General features: G+C 47.0%; 1 protein-coding gene across 1 annotated transcript in view; it reads right to left on the reverse strand.

Moving 5' to 3' along the window:
• The window catches only part of KIF14 (kinesin family member 14), a 2,369,812-nt gene that overhangs the window by 1,403,828 nt on the left and 947,858 nt on the right, over window positions 1-18,126 (reverse strand). The window lies entirely within an intron of this gene.

Here is an 18,126-nt window from a genome sequence, read left to right on the forward strand (position 1 = left end):
CTTGGTTCCACCTTGTTTGCTAAGGTACCACACAACAGACATGTTGTCGGTCTGAATCACAATTGTCCCTAGAGGAAGAACGGAGTGAAGGGCTTAAAACACTAAAAGCAATGCCCTTATCTCTAGGGCACTGATATGCAGATTGGTCTCCTGGGTAGACTATGTGCCTTTTACTGTCCTTCCCAGGTAATGCCCCCCCACCCCAGCTGGGAGGCATCTGTGGTCAATGTTGTGACGGGGGTGGGAAGAATGAAAGGTTAGCCCTGAGACACTTCTTTCTCATGAAGCCACTACAAAAGAGAATTTCTGCACACTTGAGACAGGATGACTGAGGGGATGACGCAGACGGGACTACAGGACTGACAATGTCCACTGCAGGACTCTCATATGTAAGCGAGCTGTCAGTAGTAAAGTTATTGTTGCAGCCATAGAACCAAGAGCCCTGAGGACAAGATTTGCTGGAGGAACTGGCACCGCTAGCATTTGCCTGATATAGGTCTGTAGTGATAGAATACTGTCCGTTGGAATACAGGCCAGGGGATTTTTATATCCAAGCGGGCTCCTATAAAATCTAGCATTTACACAAGTTGCAACTGAGACTTTTGAAGGTTTATGGTGATCCCTAAGGTTGGGGCCAGTTGCAAAAGAAAATCCCTGGCCTGAATCAGTAAATGCCTGGATGGTGCGACTAGTAGCTAGTCATCCAGGTAAGGAAACACGTGGAATACCCACAGTCTGAGGTGAGCTGTAACTACTGCCATCCACTTGGTGAACACCCTGGGGGCTGTGGTGAGACCAAATGCAAGCACACGAAACCAGATGTGATTGGCTCCCTGCCTGAAACAGAGGTACCTTCTGGAGTATCTGTTCATTCTGATGTAATATTACACATCCTTCAGGTCTATCGAGCACATGCAGTCATCCTTTTGTAGAAAGGAAAGGATGGACTGAACCATGACCATTCTGAACTTTGTGTATTTCACCGAATTATTCAGATAAGTTAGGTCCAGTATGGGCCTGAGATCCCCTGTTTTCTTTGGAACCAAAGAATTTGGAGTAGATCCTTGATCCACGCTGGTCTGATGGGACCTCCTGGATGACTTTTTTGAAGCAACTTTGCAATTTCCAAAGTTGCTGTCTCCCTCTGAGTGGGTGGAACATCGGGGAGTTGTTGTTTTGGCTTGGGGAGATTTAAAAAGGGAATTGAGTAACCTCTGGATATGACACCTTGCACCCATTGGTTGTTCGTGATGGCTAACCAGACTTCTAAGTGCAAGGATATCGTCCCCCAACTGCCTCCAGAGAGGGACAGTCGGGCAACATCTCAGGGATGCTGCAAGGATTTCTCTGAAGGAGAATCCCAATACCCCTGATTCAGTGGACCTTCTCTGCACCGAGGGTGGCATCTGCCATTCAAATGATTCCCCCCTCTGCCCCTGGGAGAAAAATCACCCTGAGTATCCTGAAAAGGACCCTGGGATTTTCTGAACCACAACTTTTTCCCCTCATGCTGATTCCTGGAGAAGGGACCTTTACGGGGTAGAGAAGCGGTTTCCGAAGGCAGACAGGGTCTTTCCATCTTTCTTAATACGGGAGAGTGTGTCACGAAGAGTTGGTCCAAAGAGGGAGGAACTGAAGGAGGCACTGACAAATGATGCCTTAAAGGGTTCTGTGAAATCACAAAGCCACATCCAGGCATGGCATCAAATGGCAATGCCGGAAATGGATGACCTAGAGAAAACCTCAACTGTGTGCGAGATCAGTCTCATGGATGCTTTGGAAATGCACTGCAGACTGGCCATACGAGAGATAAAGGAAGTCTGTTTTGCGCCATTGTCATGGACTCAAAGCCGGAGCTACAGAGTTCCATAAGTAAGTCCCTCTGTAGCCCCATAAACAATGCTCCAAGGGCAAAGGTGGAAGAAGCATAGACCCTTTTCCTAAATCTGGCCATAGCACTAGACTTCCTGTTAGGGGGATGGACAGTAGAGCTTTCCTGGACAAGCTCTTTCTTCATGGCCAGCACTGCCCCCAGGATGGCATCTACTGGAATGCCCTTCATTCAGGGAGGTCTATCCTTGGGGGGGGGGGGGGGCTAAGAATCTTATCCGCTCTTTTAGGAATAGGTTCTGCAGCATCTGGTTCCTTCCATGCTCTTGCAGACACCAGGGCCACGATAGGTCTGCAGGGGGACACACCAAGGATGTAGATGGATTGGTCCTGAAGGCCTCCAGGAACACTGACTCATTTGGGGTGGGGTTTGGGGCCAACCATCCACCTCTCTGGTGAAGAATGTCTAAAATGTCTCCAAAGGAGATGATGGTTGAAGATCTAGGGGACCCTTCCCCTTCATCGAAGTCAGTGTCTGTCATGAGAGATTCCTCTGGGGAATCTAGGTGCCTCCTTTTGCACCTTTTCTTCTGAGGAACCTCCTCAGTTGGGTGCTCCGGGGAGGTGTCAGAGCCAGCTGACCTGGTGGCAGAAGAGAGCTCTCCAACGCACAGCTCAGGAGGGGAAGGGGGATCTAAAACTGTAGAGGCCAGAGGTCTCCTAGGAGTGGAGAGGACCGTCTCCACCACCTCTAAGGCAGAAGGATTAATGGAGTGCCAAAGACGCCTCCCCTGTCCTGAGGGATCAGGAACAGACTGTCCCCTGTCACCAGCAGCCCTCCGCTCTGAGGGGGGAGTCGGAGCTGAGTTGTCGAATGCCAAGGGGAAGTGACAATTCTGAGAGCTTGTGAGTTGAAGTCATCCTCCCAGACTCAATGTTGAGACTTCAGCTCCGAGATGCACTCAGCCCAACTCAGTCAGAACCAAACAAGTCAAGGAAGCAGTCAGGCTTAAATAATTAAGGACCGTCAGGCCCAACATGCCGGTCCCATGGACCGATGGCTCTGGGAGCTCCGAAACAATAGGCCGGGTTAGAGAAAGAGAAACAATCCTGCAGAGAGAAGCTCTGCTTGCAGATCCCATACGGGACGGAGCTGGGAGGACATCCATCTGGATATGCACATGGAAAAACTTCCTCATCAATCTGTCCATCTTGTTCTCCGACAGGCTCTGAGAGGAACTGATGGATGAGGGCATAAAGGATGGTCTGGAATGATGCCTGGGGGAAGCAACCCTTGGAAACATGCTCGGTGCCACAAACTCTGGCCCCAAAGAGGGAGCTGGGGCAAGGGGTGGAGAAGAAGACACCAGTATTGGAGCCAGGGAACTCTGCTCAGAAGGTCTCATGGTCTTAGGGCCTTCTTTGGAGGCTCTGAACCAACAGATATGGAGGGGTCCGGGGACCGCTTCTTATGGTCCCTGGCCTCCTTAGACTTTCTATTTTTTACTGTTTATTTATTTATTATTTTGTGTAGTACTAATGAAACAAAATGTATTATTGTAGTGGTGTGAAAATGTTTTTGTTAAACTGAATATTATGATTGGAAGAGTTTTAAGCTGTATTTACATCTTTTATACAAATGGGAGTGTAAGGTTTCTTTAAAATGTAAATTTATGTAATTGGTTAATTAGGGAGGGTATTTAAGGATGGCCCCTTTGTCTGATGATGTCTCCACAGTGAGACGAAAGCGCTCACGTTGTTTTATTATTTTAATAAAATATTGAAATTGTCAGTTTGCGACTGGAATCCCTTTATTATTTATTTATTTATTTATTTATTTTTTTTTTTTGTTAATCTCTTTGAGGCTGTCCAAATGTCATTCTATGCAGAATTGCTAAATTCCTCCAACACCTACATGGAGTCTTTGTTCTTTAACTTGACAGATTCTTTCACTGTTGCTGTCTACTAGCAGGTCCTACTGTATTGCCAGAACAAACAACAAACACCTTCTAGTCAGAGCTCCTTTTCACTTCTCCAACTACTGAGGTCTTGAATACAATGTATTCAGACTCCGCATTCTTAAACTCCCCACTTACAAGGGAGAAGCTTTTCTGAAGGTGAGAGATAAACTCATAAAACTTACACAGAGGTGCTGGCTAGGCATTTCTAGGATACCACCACGTAATATTTGGGTTTTCTCTGTTTATCCAGCTGACTACCACACCATTAACTTATTTGTGTTTTTTTTTAATCATGATAGAACACTGACCAATATGGACCATTTTCATAGCTGCCATGGACTGGCTGTCTGAGTGACTTGTTCATAGTCAGACAGAAAGCAGATTTATACTGACGGAAATAAAGCCCTGACTGCATGAATCAGCTTGTTAACAGCTCACAACCTTAATCCTCTATGCTATCAAGTGTTATACCCACCCTTCAAATGAAGGCAGAATAATCATAACAGCTGTTAGCATATGCATATGTACAAACAACAAACAGAAACAGAGACAAAGCATACAGTGGAGAGATTAATTGCTCAGTGCGTCAAGTGGGCAGCACCTCCAAATCAGAGTCCATGCTTCTCTCTCAGAAATGAGAGCAATGTTCTCTGCATATGAGAGCACAGGTAATACCTCGTGTGGAGAACATTAAGAATTTTGAGGTCTTGTTCAAGATTGACAGTAGAGGGGATCAGGAGACTGATCATCAGATGTAAGAAGCAACAACAATACTGCATATGTTGTACTGGATTGTGGTGGTGAGTTGGGAACTGAGTCACACGACAATGACTCAGTCTAAATCTAAGACTCCATCATTATCTATAGTCATGAGCTTTGGATACAGACAAAGGATGAGATCATGGATACAAGAGCAAAATAAAATTCCTTTCTAGAATACAAGAGCTCATTTTTGATGATTGAATGAGGAAATCAGTAATCTGAAAGGACTGTGGGGTGTCACATTGACAGGGGTCACTTAAGGTGGTATGGGTACCATGTAAGGATGCTCCTGTATGTCTCCAATGTGAGATGTATCAAGCATGGCCCATATGGAAGATACCTCGAGGCAGACTCGGAAGGCAGACTCAGGACATGTTGCAGGGATGATATCTCCCAGCCTGACTGGGAATGTCTTTAAATCTCACAGGACAATTTAAAAACTATTGATGGGCAACAGAAATTTGGTCTATTCTACTCAGCCTGCTACCACAGTGACATTCCCCAGAACAGTTAGTTATGTACTCACCATAACGATCGATGTATGTGGTTCATCTCTCCTACATTCCTTACTCACGGATTCGGAGCTGAGAATCGGCTCTGACTCGGACAAATTTCTCTAGCATGAAGTCTCTAATTGGTTGGGCTAACCCGGTATCCCAAGATGCACCTCGCCCTAGCCCCAGATCTTGTTTGCAATCATACTAATCATAACCCATACTCAATCACACTGGAAGAAATTCCAGCCAGATAAGGGAAAAAAACACTGACCTTGAAGGGTCCACAGAGCTAATATTCCTCCAAATCCTCTAGGAAGGGGACAGGTGGGAGGGTACGTAGGAATGTAAGCGAGATGGACCACATACATTGATCGTTATGGTGAGTACATAATTAACTGATGTTATGTGGTCCTATCTCGCCTACATTCCTTATTCACGGGACAGCGTCCCCAGCACCTCTTATCCTGGGAGGCTCATAGGAAGATACTCCTGAGAACCGTGGAACCAAAGGAAGCCCGGCCCCTAGAAGCCACATCCAGCTTGTAATGAGTAATAAAAGTGTTGGGAGAGGCACAAGTGGCCGCAGCACAAATATCATCCAAGGAAAGCCTAGCATGGAAAGCTATTGATGTAGACATAGCCCTGGTGAAATAAGCCTTGACAGGAAAGGGTAAAGTTCTGCCTAACGAGTAGATGAAATGAAATGCAATATTTGATCCATTTAGAAATTGTGCACTTGGAAATAGGACAACCTGCCCTGTTTTCTGAAAAGGACACAAACAGTTGATCAGATTTCCTAACATGCTTAGACCTATGCAAATAAAATCTCAGTTGTCTGTGCACATCTAACTGATGAAACCTGACCTCTGCTTTATTGGAAAAGTTCGGAAAGAACACTGGTAGCTCAATAGATTGATGGAGATTGACAGTGGATGACACCTTTGGAAGGAAGGAAGAGTTAAGCCTCAGGGAAACTCTGTCCTTATGAAAGATCAAATACGGGGGTTTAATGGACAAAGCTTGAAGTTCTGATACCTTCCTGGCTGATGTAATGGCTATCAGAAAAGCCATCTTCCAAGATAAGAACTTTAAGTCACAAGTGACAGCCGGTTCAAAGAGTGGTGACGTCATAGCTTGTAGCACAAGGTTCAGGTCCACGGGCAGTACAGGTTCTGAAACGGGGACGAAGTAACCAAGTGCCTTTTAGAAAGGCTTTACATAGTTTGTGACCCATAAGAGAGGGCTCGTAAGATGTGTGAAAATTGGAAATTGCAGTCAACTGTACTTTAATGGTAGCGGGCGCTTAGCCCTGACGGAACAACATGGCTAAAAAATCTACGACCGATGGAATTGGGGCTGTGAAGGGGTCCAAACCTTGGGCCTTAGCCCAAATAGAGAATCTCCTCCATTTGTTGGAATAAATCTTCCTGGTGGAAGACTTATGAGAAGAAGACGAGCTGTGCACCACTTCAGGTGAAAAGGAATGTTGTCTGACTAGCGACGGAAGTGGAGCAGCCAGGCTGTCAACCTGAGAGTTCGCAGGGATGGATGAAGTTGTCCTGACATGTGAATCAGGAGGTCCAGCACTGGATCCAGAGTCCACAGACCGTCCAGTGCGTACCGTTGAAGAAAAGGGAACCATACTTGTCGAGGCTAGTGTGGAACAATAAGGATCATCCTGCTTCCCAAGGATATGGCTTTCTGTATCACTCTTGGTAACAGAGGAAACGGAGGGAAAGCGTAGGCCAGACCGGGGGTGCCAATCGTGAGCTAGAGCATCCCTGGGTGACTCCCCCTGTGGGAAGATCAGAGTGAAGTACTTGCTGCATTTGGCATTGAGGGGGCTGGCAAAGAGATCGCAGCAAGGCTGACCCCACCTTTTGAAGATCTGAACCGCCACTCGGTTGTTCAGGGACCACTCAAGAGGCATCAGAATAGCTCTGTTTAGCCTGTCCACTATCATGTTGGACTTCCCCGGAATGTGCGTTGCCACCAGAAACCATTGGGAAGACACTGCCCACTGCCACAGTCGCATGGCCTCTCTGCAGAGGGGATACGATTTGGTTCCCCCCTGCTTGTTCAGGTACCACACTACAGACATGTTGTCCGAGTGAATTGCAATCGTCCCCCGAGGTAGAGAGTCTTGGAGTGCTCACAATGCCAGAAACACCGCTCTCATCTCCAGAACACTGATATGCAAGTGTACCTCGTGATCTTGCCAGGTGCCTTGGACCGTCCTGCCTAGATAATGCCCCCCCACCCTATCTGGGAGGCGTCCGTGGTCACCGTGGCCACTGGAGACATAGGAATCAAGCTCCTTTCTCTGTCCAGATTGGAGGAGCATAGCCACCAGAGGAGGTCCTGTTTGCATCGCTCTGTGAGAAGTATCAGGTGGGAAAGATGAAGCCTCTGAAAGGACCACTGAACTGACAGGAGTCACTGTAGGATCCGCATGTGTAACCTGGCCAGAGGTACCAGCATGATGGTGGAGGCCAACAGCTGAAGAACTAACCTGGCCTGAACTTTTCTGAGGGGCAACAGTGCGTGGATCTGAGACTGCAACACTCTTATCCTGTCCTGTGGCAGAAAGGCACGCATTTGAATAGAGTCTAGCTCTGCGCCTATAAAAACAACACGCTGTGAGGGCTGCAAGGCAGACTTTTCCTAGTTCAAAGTAATTCCTAGATGTTGGCAAAGTGAGATGGTCTTCTCCCTGGCTTGAATGAGCAGATGCCTGGTGGGGGCGGCGAGAAGCCAGTCGTCCAGATACGGAAACACCTGGAATCCTAGACGTCTTAGGTGAGCTGTCACCACTGCCAAACACTTGGTAAACACCCGGGGGGCTGTGGTGAGACCAAAGGGCAGGGCGCAAAACTGGAAGTGACTGGCTCCTAACCAGACACGTAAATGACTCCTGGATGCCTTCTCCATTTTGATGTGGTAGTAGGCATCCTTGAGATCGATGGAGCACATCCATACTCCTTTCTCCAGCAGTGGAAAAATGGACTGAAGTGTGACCATCCGGAACTTGGACTTCACAACGTAGTAATTCAGTCGACTGAGATCCAGAATGGTTCTCAGGTCCCCTGTTCTTTTCGGCACCAAAAAGAGTCGTGAGTAAGTTCCTGATCCGACACAGTCTGAGGGGACTGGTTGGATGACTCCTTTTTCTAGCAGCTTTGCAACTTCTAGTGCTGCTTGATCCCGTTGACTGGGTGGGACGTCCGGGATCCTTCTGACTGGGGGGGGGGGGTCGACGCAAAGGGAATAGTGTAACCTCCGGTAACTATTCGAAGCACCCAACAATCCTGGGTGATGCTTTCCCAGGCTTCCAGATGCAACGAAATTCGCCCCCCGACTGGCTCCGGAATAGCACAGTCGGGCAACGCCTCAGGAACGCTGGAAGGAAGAACCGCGAAAGGAATCGCAGTCTCCACGTTGCGGGGGCCTCCTCTGCCTCTAGGACGGCGTCTTCCGGAATAACCCCCCCCCCCCCGCCTCTGGAGGGGGACTCACCTTGAGCTGCGGGAAAGGGCCTCTGAGACTTTTTGAACCACATTTTCCCTCCTCACTGAGCCTTGGGATAAGGCCTAGAAGGGAGAGAAAAATGGGCCCATACGGCAGATAGGGTCTTTCCCTCCTGTTCGCATCTGGTGAGGGTGTCTTTCACTTTGGGTCCGAAGAGAGAGGACCCATCAAAGGGGGCGTCAGTGATGGAAGACTTAAAGGCCTCCACAAAATGACACAGGCGCATCCAGGCTTGCCTTCTAAGAGCTACGCCTGAGCTAGCTGCCCTACTCGCCCCTTCGGCTGCATAAGATATGAGCCTCATAGACGAGTTGACAATGGAACCTAGGGTAGACAACTGGGCGTTAACAGTCTGTGCTACCGCCTCAGGCATATTACCCGTCAGAGTATCTCCTAGCCCCTTCTGGAGATCTCTTTGGAGCCAAGTGAAATGACAGAGGTAATTCAACGACCGTAAGGTAAAGGTCACCGAAGACAGGGTACGCTTCCCATACTGGTCCATACTCCTGGACTCCTTGTTAGGAGGATGGACTAAAGAAGAAGCCTCTGCAACTTCCTGCTGAGTGGCTGCCGCCACCACCAAGGCATCTTCCGAAACCCCTTTGGTAAGGAACTCTTTGCCCGGGGGAGCTGACAGAAACTTGTTTGGATGTCTGGGCACCGGTTCCACGGAATAAGGGTTCTCCCACACCCTTCGACAAATCAAGTCCAGGAGTTTGCCGAAGGGTGGAGACACCCAGGAGGCAGAGGGTTGAGCTCCAAAGGCCTTGAGGAATATCGAGTCCTCCTCAGAGGGGGTCTTGGAAGGCCAGAAGCCTCTCTGCCTCAAAATCTCCAGGATGTTGGAGAAAGAGATATTATCGGAGGACGACTTGGGGGACCCCTCTGACTCCTCGAAGTCGGTATCAGAAGTGAGGGACTCGTCCTGGGAGTCTATGTGCTTCCTCTTGCACAACTTCTTACTAGGGGGCACCGACTCTGAGGGGCCCTCAGAAAATAGGGGACCGCTCAAGGGGGAATCCCCAGACCTTCGGGCTCCGCCATCCAAGGATAGGGGGGCGTCAGAGGCTCTATCCAGTGTGCAAGGGGATGGAGTGACCAATCCAGGTGATGTAACTGACGATCTGGCCAGTGCGCTCCTCATGGCCTCAAAGGCAGGTCCCCCCGAATCCGAGGACCAACCCGTCTCCGAGACCACGACCGGAGTTGGTATTCCCCGAGCTGAAGCACCGAGAGGGAGGCTCGGAACAGACAGTAGTCCCGAGATATCCCCCTTGGGTCCGACTGAGGAAACCCGAGTACCGAAACCAGAGGACGGAACCGACATGGTTGGAGCCGACGCTGGCTCCGATAGACTCACATGGGGTATCGGAGCTGACACGAGAACATCACTCGGCATGGAACACTCCGGCTCCGACGACACATGGGTGTTCTTAGGAGGAATCACAGGTACCAGAATGGGGACTGGCTCCGGAGCCGAGAACAGTTTTGCTAGCACCGGCGACTGCAGGAGGCACTGGACCACCCTATCCACATCCAAATCAGACAGCCTAGAGGATTTGGAGGAAATAGAAGGAGATCGGGATCTCTTACCCAGAGACACATGCCTGACACTCGGTGACCAGCTCCAAATAGGCTCCAATAATATCGGAGCCGAGGTCAGCTCCAGCACCACCGATACCTCCTGCGGCCCCGAGGACAATGGAGCCGAGGAGGAAGTCTCCCCTATCGAAACCTTCTCCTGCGGCCCCGAGGACAATGGAGCCAAGGAGGAAGTATCCATAATCGAGACTGTCTCCTGCGGCCCAGAGGACAATGGAGCCGAGGAGGCAGCAACCACTATTTTAACCTTCTCCGGGGGCTCCGAGGAAGCAGATGGAGCCGGAGATCTCTTCTTGGCCTTGGAAGGCTTAGATTTAGGACTGGAAGAAGAAGAAGAATCTAAGGACTCCTCAAAAGAGGGCTTAATCAGGCCCTTCAAAATCAGTTTATTTTTTCTGTCCTGCAGTACCCTCACGCTAAAAGCGTGGCAGAAACTGCAGGACTCCTGCAGGTGAATAGCCCCAAGACAATATACACAGATGGCATGGCCATCCGTAATAGAAATTTTATAGCCACATTTAATAAACTTTTTAAACCTGGAGGGTTTATGCTCCTTCTGCTCTTTAGACATGGTAAAAAATAACAGCACACTGTCAACTGACAACGACACAAGAGGAAGTCGGGGAAAACAAACACCACTAACGGCCAAGGAACTCTAAATCAAACGTTTCTTGGAGTAGCAGGGAAAGACAAGAACAAATCCAACTACAGTTTTAACAGCAGAAAAACAACATAGGAGAGGACTAGGTCCTCTAACTTAAACGGGCCTAGCCCGCCAAACAAAGGGATAACACAAACAGCCAATCTCACTAACACTCACAATAAAACTTAGACAAGGAGAAAACTGGCTATTAAAACAGCTTCTGTAAAATAAGAGACTGCTAAAATACTTAGAAAAAGTATTTGAAAGAGTACTTAGCCACAGCCAAGCAAGACCACGTCCTAACTCTACGAGCGGCAAACGAGATCTGGGGCTAGGGCGAGGTGCATCTTGGGATACTGGGTTAGCCCAGCCAATTAGAGACTTCGTGCTAGAGAAATTTGGCCGAGTCGGAGCCGATTCTCAGCTCCGAACCCGTGAGTAAGGAATGTAGGCGAGATAGGACCACATAACATCAAGTAGTTCAGAAAATTAATGAATATGTAAACTTCAATAGTAGTTCTGCACAGTACATTTTGAAGGATTTGTGAAAATGTGTCTCTGGAATGTAAAACTTGCTCCCTTATCACAGATACCATCCCAGGGAATTCAACAGACACCGGACCAGGTGAACTGTGATATCCATTCCATCTCAAAATATTCCCTACCTACTGGACAGCAATGGCCTCCTCCGTTTACATCTCTATCTACTCATTCTTACATTCACCATTACAAAACTCTAAGAAGTAACTCTATCAATAGCCTGCTACAAAGCATTTCAGAATTATCTAGAACATAAGAGTGTGTAGGAATACTCCACCCTAGAGTTCAAACTAAATGCATGTCCATTGCCAAATGTCTATCTGAAAAGAAATATTAACCCCATGGGGTAGGAACCATTGAGAATTTCACTTTAACCACGAAGTGCTCTCATGGATGGGCAGGCATGCCCTTCTTGCCCACATCTCCTAGCTACTTTAGACCTTACAGGGTTTAACAGAGACCAGATGAATGCATGTGCCTACTTATGGGTCAGGCCTGACTCTATATTCTGTAATAAAAATGAACACACTTGCTTGTATGGCCATACTTTACTGTTACTAGTATTTACAGCTTTATGTTGTTTTTCAGCTTGATCTAATATTGTAAGATGGCATGTGTGTCATTTTGTATCCTCCACTTTGGGCAGTTCTTGTAGAATTAGGGAAAAAATTAACTACCCCACACCCCAACTTAAGATGGAGTGCCAGCAGTATTTCTTATCTATAATTTACAGTTGTGCAATATTTTTCTATATTTTTTTCAAGGAGGAACACAATTCAGCTCAGTACAATCAGTAAATATGCAGACAGCCTGACCACCAAGATGATCTTTGAGGGCCCCAGTGTTTGGCTTGACTGGAAGAATTACAGACCACAGACCTACAACCCTAGGCTGTCATACAAAAGAATAGTTCTTCAGTGTCAAGCATGATTAAGGAAGGCTCAGTGAGTGAGAACCCTTCACTGGTTAATGCAATAGATGGAGCATTGTGGACCCCTCTACATTTTCCCTAGCTAGTGCATAGGTAAGAAGTCGTCCAGACATGAGAAGATGAATTTCTTTGGTACAGAGGCTGGCAAACATTGTTCCCAAGAATCTTGTGAACTTTCTAGGTGCAATAAAAAAGACCCAATGGTAAAAAATTATCTAAATGTGCCCCAACCTGTCTTGCAGATTACTATCTGTGGTCCATGTGGAAAAAGACACAAAAATGGTTATTCTTCCAATTCAGGGTGCTTAACAGTGACATTGGTATATGCAGTGGCAAAAGTACCTGCAAGGTAAAAATTCTGACTGGTTATCTTTGGAAACTTGATGATTCTAGCAAAGTCTAGCGTGTGGTCCTCAGAGGTCATTGTTTTATTAAGATAGATACAATCTGGAATATAAACTTTTTCTTATTCTTCTCAAGGAACTCTTTCTAAAGATGTGCAGTGCAAAGGCTGTGCTGATTGACTGTGTTAATTTTAATTGGTCTTGTGGACTGGGAGGAATTCCCAAGAAGGAAAAGAAACTCCCGTCCTCTATTCTGTAGCCCGACAAAATAATCTTTCTTTATCTCTCCACAGCTGATTACAGACAGCTTGTTTTAAAATAATGTAGACTTCTTCCCAAAATATGTGAAGGTCAAGGGAGGAAGACATTGGGGTAGAGGTCAGGTGAAGGCAGTGAAATTAGTGCAGAGTCAGTGCTGTTCATTGCCATAATGGATAGGAGATTTATTTCCCCTCTTTTGCCTTACTGCCTGCTCCTGCCTCCAACACTTCTTCAGGCCTGCTTCTTTTCAGAGATCTTCCTGAGTCTGACTTGAGCTACTTACAATTATTTTCTAAAGAAAAAATCCATTTCTTGGTAGGGGAGATTGTACTATACTGTACATTAGAACGAGTGGGTCAAAGAGCAGTTTCACTGACTCCATGGTTTCCCTCCAACTCCAGTTTGTTAAAAATTTCCTGGAAAGAGGGCCAAACAAAAAATCCTTTTGTGTGTGTGTGTATGTGTGTGTGTGTGTGCGTGTGTGGGTGTGGGGTGGGGTTTGGGGGTCAACAGTTGCTTCTTAACTTCAGGTCAGATGGAGTGCATGCTAAACAACCAGGCTTACAGATAACAGTCCTTCACACTGCACCCCTTCGGACAGTATCCAATGTTCTACATAGCAAAGCTGTGTAAAATCTTACCATAACCACAGATGTCCTTCTCTTCCATGTAGCAGTATTCTACATGTGGGTTTATCCTTCTTCCTCTCCAGTTCATTCAGCCAGGTTTCCAAAGATTTTAAGTCCCTCTAGGTGTGTCGGACGTCTGATGTGGCAGCAAGTATGTGGGCCATAAAAGTGATGTCTGCACGCACCAGTCCTCAGAACATAAAAAAATCCCCAGTCGGAGCCTGTCCTATAAGGGCATAGCCTGTCCAGTGTCACCCAGGAGAGCAACTGCAATCTGACAAGAGGGGAAGGTGGGAGGGAAGGAATATTGCAACATGGAACAGAAGGACATCTATCGTTATGGTAAGATTTTACACAACTGTCTTATGTCCTTCTATTCCAATGTTGCAACATTCTACATGTGGGTGAGTGCCAAAGCTCATTGAGGATTGGGAGGTGGCCTAGATGACGTTTCCAGGAATCCATGTAGGATAGTCCTGGCAAACCCTGCCCTGGCTCTGGAGATCTGGTCCAGTTTGTAGTGTTTGGTGAAGGTGTGTACTGAGGACCAAGTAGCTGCCTTAAGTATGGAGTTAGTGTCTAACTCCTTAAAAAAGGCTCCAAAAGAGGCCATTGCTCTGGTGGAGTGGGCTTTGACATTGCCCTGCAAAGTCTTTCCATGGTGAGGGTAGCAGAAGGAAATGGCCCTGGAGAGCCAGGTTGAAATGGTCTGTTTGCTCAAAGATTTCTCCAGTGCTCTGGGGTGGAAGGAGACAAACAGTTGTTCTGATTTCCTAAAAGGTTTGGTTTTATGTAAATAAAACCTAAGTCGTCTGTGGACGTCTAGAAAATGACGTACTCTCTCACTATACCCCTGCAGTTTGGGGAAGAAGGTAGGCAGGTGGATAGCCTGGTTCAAGGATAGGTCATTCACTACTTTGGGGGTGAATGACGGATTAGTCCTGAAAGTCACCCTGTCCAGGTGGAAGACTAAAAATGGTGGCGTAGCCATAAAGAGCTTGCAACTCAGACCTTTCTGGCTGAGGTCAGGGTTCCCAATAAAATAGTTTTCCATGCGCACAATTTTATGGGAGCTTTGTCTGCTGGGTCAAAGGGGGCTAGAATGAGTTTTTCTAATACAAAGTTGAGGTCCCAGGGAGGAGGAGACAGTTTCCTGGTGGTCTCAAGTGTAGTAGACCTTTGAGAAACAGTTTAGCAGGGAATCTGAATGCATGGGGAGGCTCCAGAGGAAGGCAGGCAGAGATAGCAGACAAATGTGCTTTCAGAGATGAGTATGACAGCCCTGTCTGCACTAGTTCACACCAGTAAGACAGGATGAGAGGAATATCGCTTTCCAGCAGGTTCAGCTGTCTTTTGTGACACGAAATAGAAAACCTTTTCCACTTCGAGAGATAGGATTTTCTTGTGTTGGGTTTCCTGGCCTCCTGCAGGACACTGAGCATGTCCTCACTGTGCAGGTGTCTGAAGGGGATCAGAATCCTATCAGCTACAGGGTGAGGTGCAGGGATTGCCACTGTGGGTGTATCTGAGTCCCCTTGTGCTGTGTGAGTAGGTCCACTGAGGCAGGTAACTTCTGGTTATTGCCCTTGGACAAATGAAAGAGAAGGGGGAACCAGTGCTGTCTTAGCCAGTAGGGCGTCATCAGCAAGACTTTTGGTCAGTCCTGCTGAATTTTCAGCAGCACCTTTTGTATCAAAGGGAAGGGTGGGAATGCATACAGAAATTTCCCCTTCCAGGTCATCGAGAAGGCATCTGTCGCCAGTGCCTTGGGGTCGTGTGTCCTGGTGCAGTAATCAGGAAGTTGACTGTTTATGGAGGAAGCGAACAGGTCTATTTGTGGTATACCCTACCTTTGAACCAGATTTAGGAAAAAAAGAAGTTATGTCTCATCATAACGTTCTACCTGTGTTGCTGATCTTCTTTCTTTTGTCACTGATGGGTTTGGTTCCAAGCCCTCGAAATCAAGTCGGCCTAATACCAAGCTCGCGCCAGCCAAAACCTCTCGAGTTAAGCATCTACCCACAATGCCCTTCTCCCTGTTACCTCAGATTAAGTTTGCCCATGTTATACAAGTAAAGCAGAGGCCATTTTTGTGCAAATACCCTAAGACACCACTTGGACCCAAAGTATCCCCCAGAAGCCTTTGGTAGGGGAAGGAGGGTGGGATGTGATGTATGAAAGAAGATCAACAACACAGATGGAGCGTTATGGTAATACATAACTTCTTTATCTGATGTTGTTAATCTTTTTTCCATTCATCACTGATGGGACAGAATCCCCAGCTACCTTGTGATCCTTGGGTGACCCTTATGGAAGAACGTTCGTGAGTACCAGTGAGCCAAAGGCAGCTCTCCCCTTCTGGAGACCACATCCAATTTGCAATGACTGATAAAAGTGTGGGGGTTAGTCCAACTGGCTGCTGCACAGATATCATCCATAGAAGCCCTGGAATGGAAGGCTACAGATATTGCCATAGATATAGTAGAATGGACTTTATATTCTGTGGCATAGGTTCTTTTGCAAATGAATAAGTGAAACGCATGCAGTCCCCTTAGCCATTTTGATAAACTGATCTTGGAGACAAAATTCCCAATTCCAGGCCCAGAAAAGGAAATGAAAAGTTGGTCAGTTTTACGAATTGATTTGGTCCTGTCTAAATAATATCTCAATTGTCTGTGCACATCCAAGGAATGTAAGCAGTATTCCCCTTTATTAGAACAATTCGGGAAAAATACTGGTAAGTCAATAGTCTGACTGATGGAAAGGTCAGAAACAACTTTGGGGTGGAAAGATGGGTTTGTCTGGAGTGATACTCTGTCCTTGTGGAAGATTAGATAGGGTCTTTTGGTGCATAATGCCTGAAGCTTAGAAATTTGTCTGGCTGACATGATGGCTACCAGGAAGAGAAATTTCTAAGACAAGAATATGAGGTCACACTTCGCTGCGGGCTAAAAAAGGAGGTTGAGTCAAAGACTGGAGAAATAATGTGAGATTCCATGGCTCTACAGGCTGCCTGATTGGAGGCCTAATGTGAAAAACTCCTTTAAGAACAGTTTTACATAAACGCAATGATATAAGGGGAGTACTATCTAATCCATTATGATAGTTTGAAATAGCTGCACTCGTATGGTAGAGGCTGCGGCTCCATCTTTGAAAAACATAGGTATTGTAAAACTGCTGTGACTGGAGCCGAATACGGATCTAGCATATTTTCCTTTAACCAAATAGAGAATCTTTTCCATTTGTCCAGATATAGTCTTGTGGTGGATGGTTTATGAGAGGCCAGAATAATGTCACGAACAGGTGAGGTGACATCATCCTGCCTGGTGACTAACGGACGTGGAGAAACCAAGCAGTCAGATTGAGTCTGGACAGATTCGGATGACTCAACCCTTGGGGGTGAGAAATTAGGTCTGGAAGAGGATCCAGAATCCAAGTTCAACATAACAGATGAGGCCGAAGGAAGGGGAACCAAACTTGTTGAGCCCAAAAGGAGGCTATGAGGATCACTTTGCATTTCAACCGAATGTCTTTTTTATGAATTGGGGTATCAGAGGAATGGGAGGACAGGCATATAGCAGTCCCGTGGGCCAATCGTGACTCACAGCATCCCTTGGGGACTCCCCCTTTGGGAAGAATAGAGCAAAATAGCTGCTGCATTTGTTGTTTTATGGGGAGGTGAATAGGTCGCAGCAAGGCTGGCCCCAACGACTGAAGATTTCTGTCACTACTTCGGGATTGAGAGACCACTCGTGAGGCAAGGGAATGCATCTGCTCAACTTGTCTGCAATCACATTGGAAATTCCTGGGACATGCATTGTTATCAGAAAGCAGTTGGAAGCTATCACCCACTACCACATTCTCATGGCCTATCGACACAGGGGATAGGACTTGGTTCCTCCTTGCTTGTTGATATACCAGACTACTGACATATAGTCTGACTGAATTTCAATCGTTCCAGAAGGAAGAACAGGTTGGAATGCTTGCAACGCTAACAGCACCGCTCTCAGTTCTAGAACACTGATATGCAGGTTGGCCTCCAACGTGGACCGTGCACCTTGGACTGTCATTCCCTGGAAACCCCCCCCCCCCACCCTATCAGGGAAGCATCTGTGGTCACAATGGCTTTGGGCTGAGGGGGCTGGAATGGACATCTCCAAGGTTCTATGTCTGGCCTCATCCACCAAAGAAGATCCTACTTGCAAGAATTGGTTATCTGAATCTGAAAACATAGAGGGTGGTAATTCGAAAACCATTGAGAGAGAAGAAGACATTGCAGTATTCGCAAATGCAGTTTCACAAGAGGCAATACTGGTATGAAAGCTGCCATGGAACCTAGAACCTGAAGGACCTCTCTTGCTGAGACTTTGTTTTGACAGAGTATCACCTGGAGCTGAAGCCTCAATCTCTGAAGTCTATGAGCTGGGAGCGACACCAAACAAGAGCGGGTGTCAAAGACTGCTCCGATGAATTCTATCTTCTGGAACGGAGCAAGACTGGATTTCTCCCAGTTTACAGTTATCCCCAAAAGTTTTGCCAGTGAAAGGGTGTACTGCAGGGCTGTTACCAGAAGATGCTTGGTGGGGGCGATAAGGAGC

Source organism: Protopterus annectens, chromosome 10.part0 (genome assembly GCF_019279795.1).
Source record: "Protopterus annectens isolate FY-2018-M chromosome 10.part0, PAN1.0, whole genome shotgun sequence".
Lineage (NCBI taxonomy): Eukaryota > Metazoa > Chordata > Ceratodontiformes > Protopteridae > Protopterus > Protopterus annectens.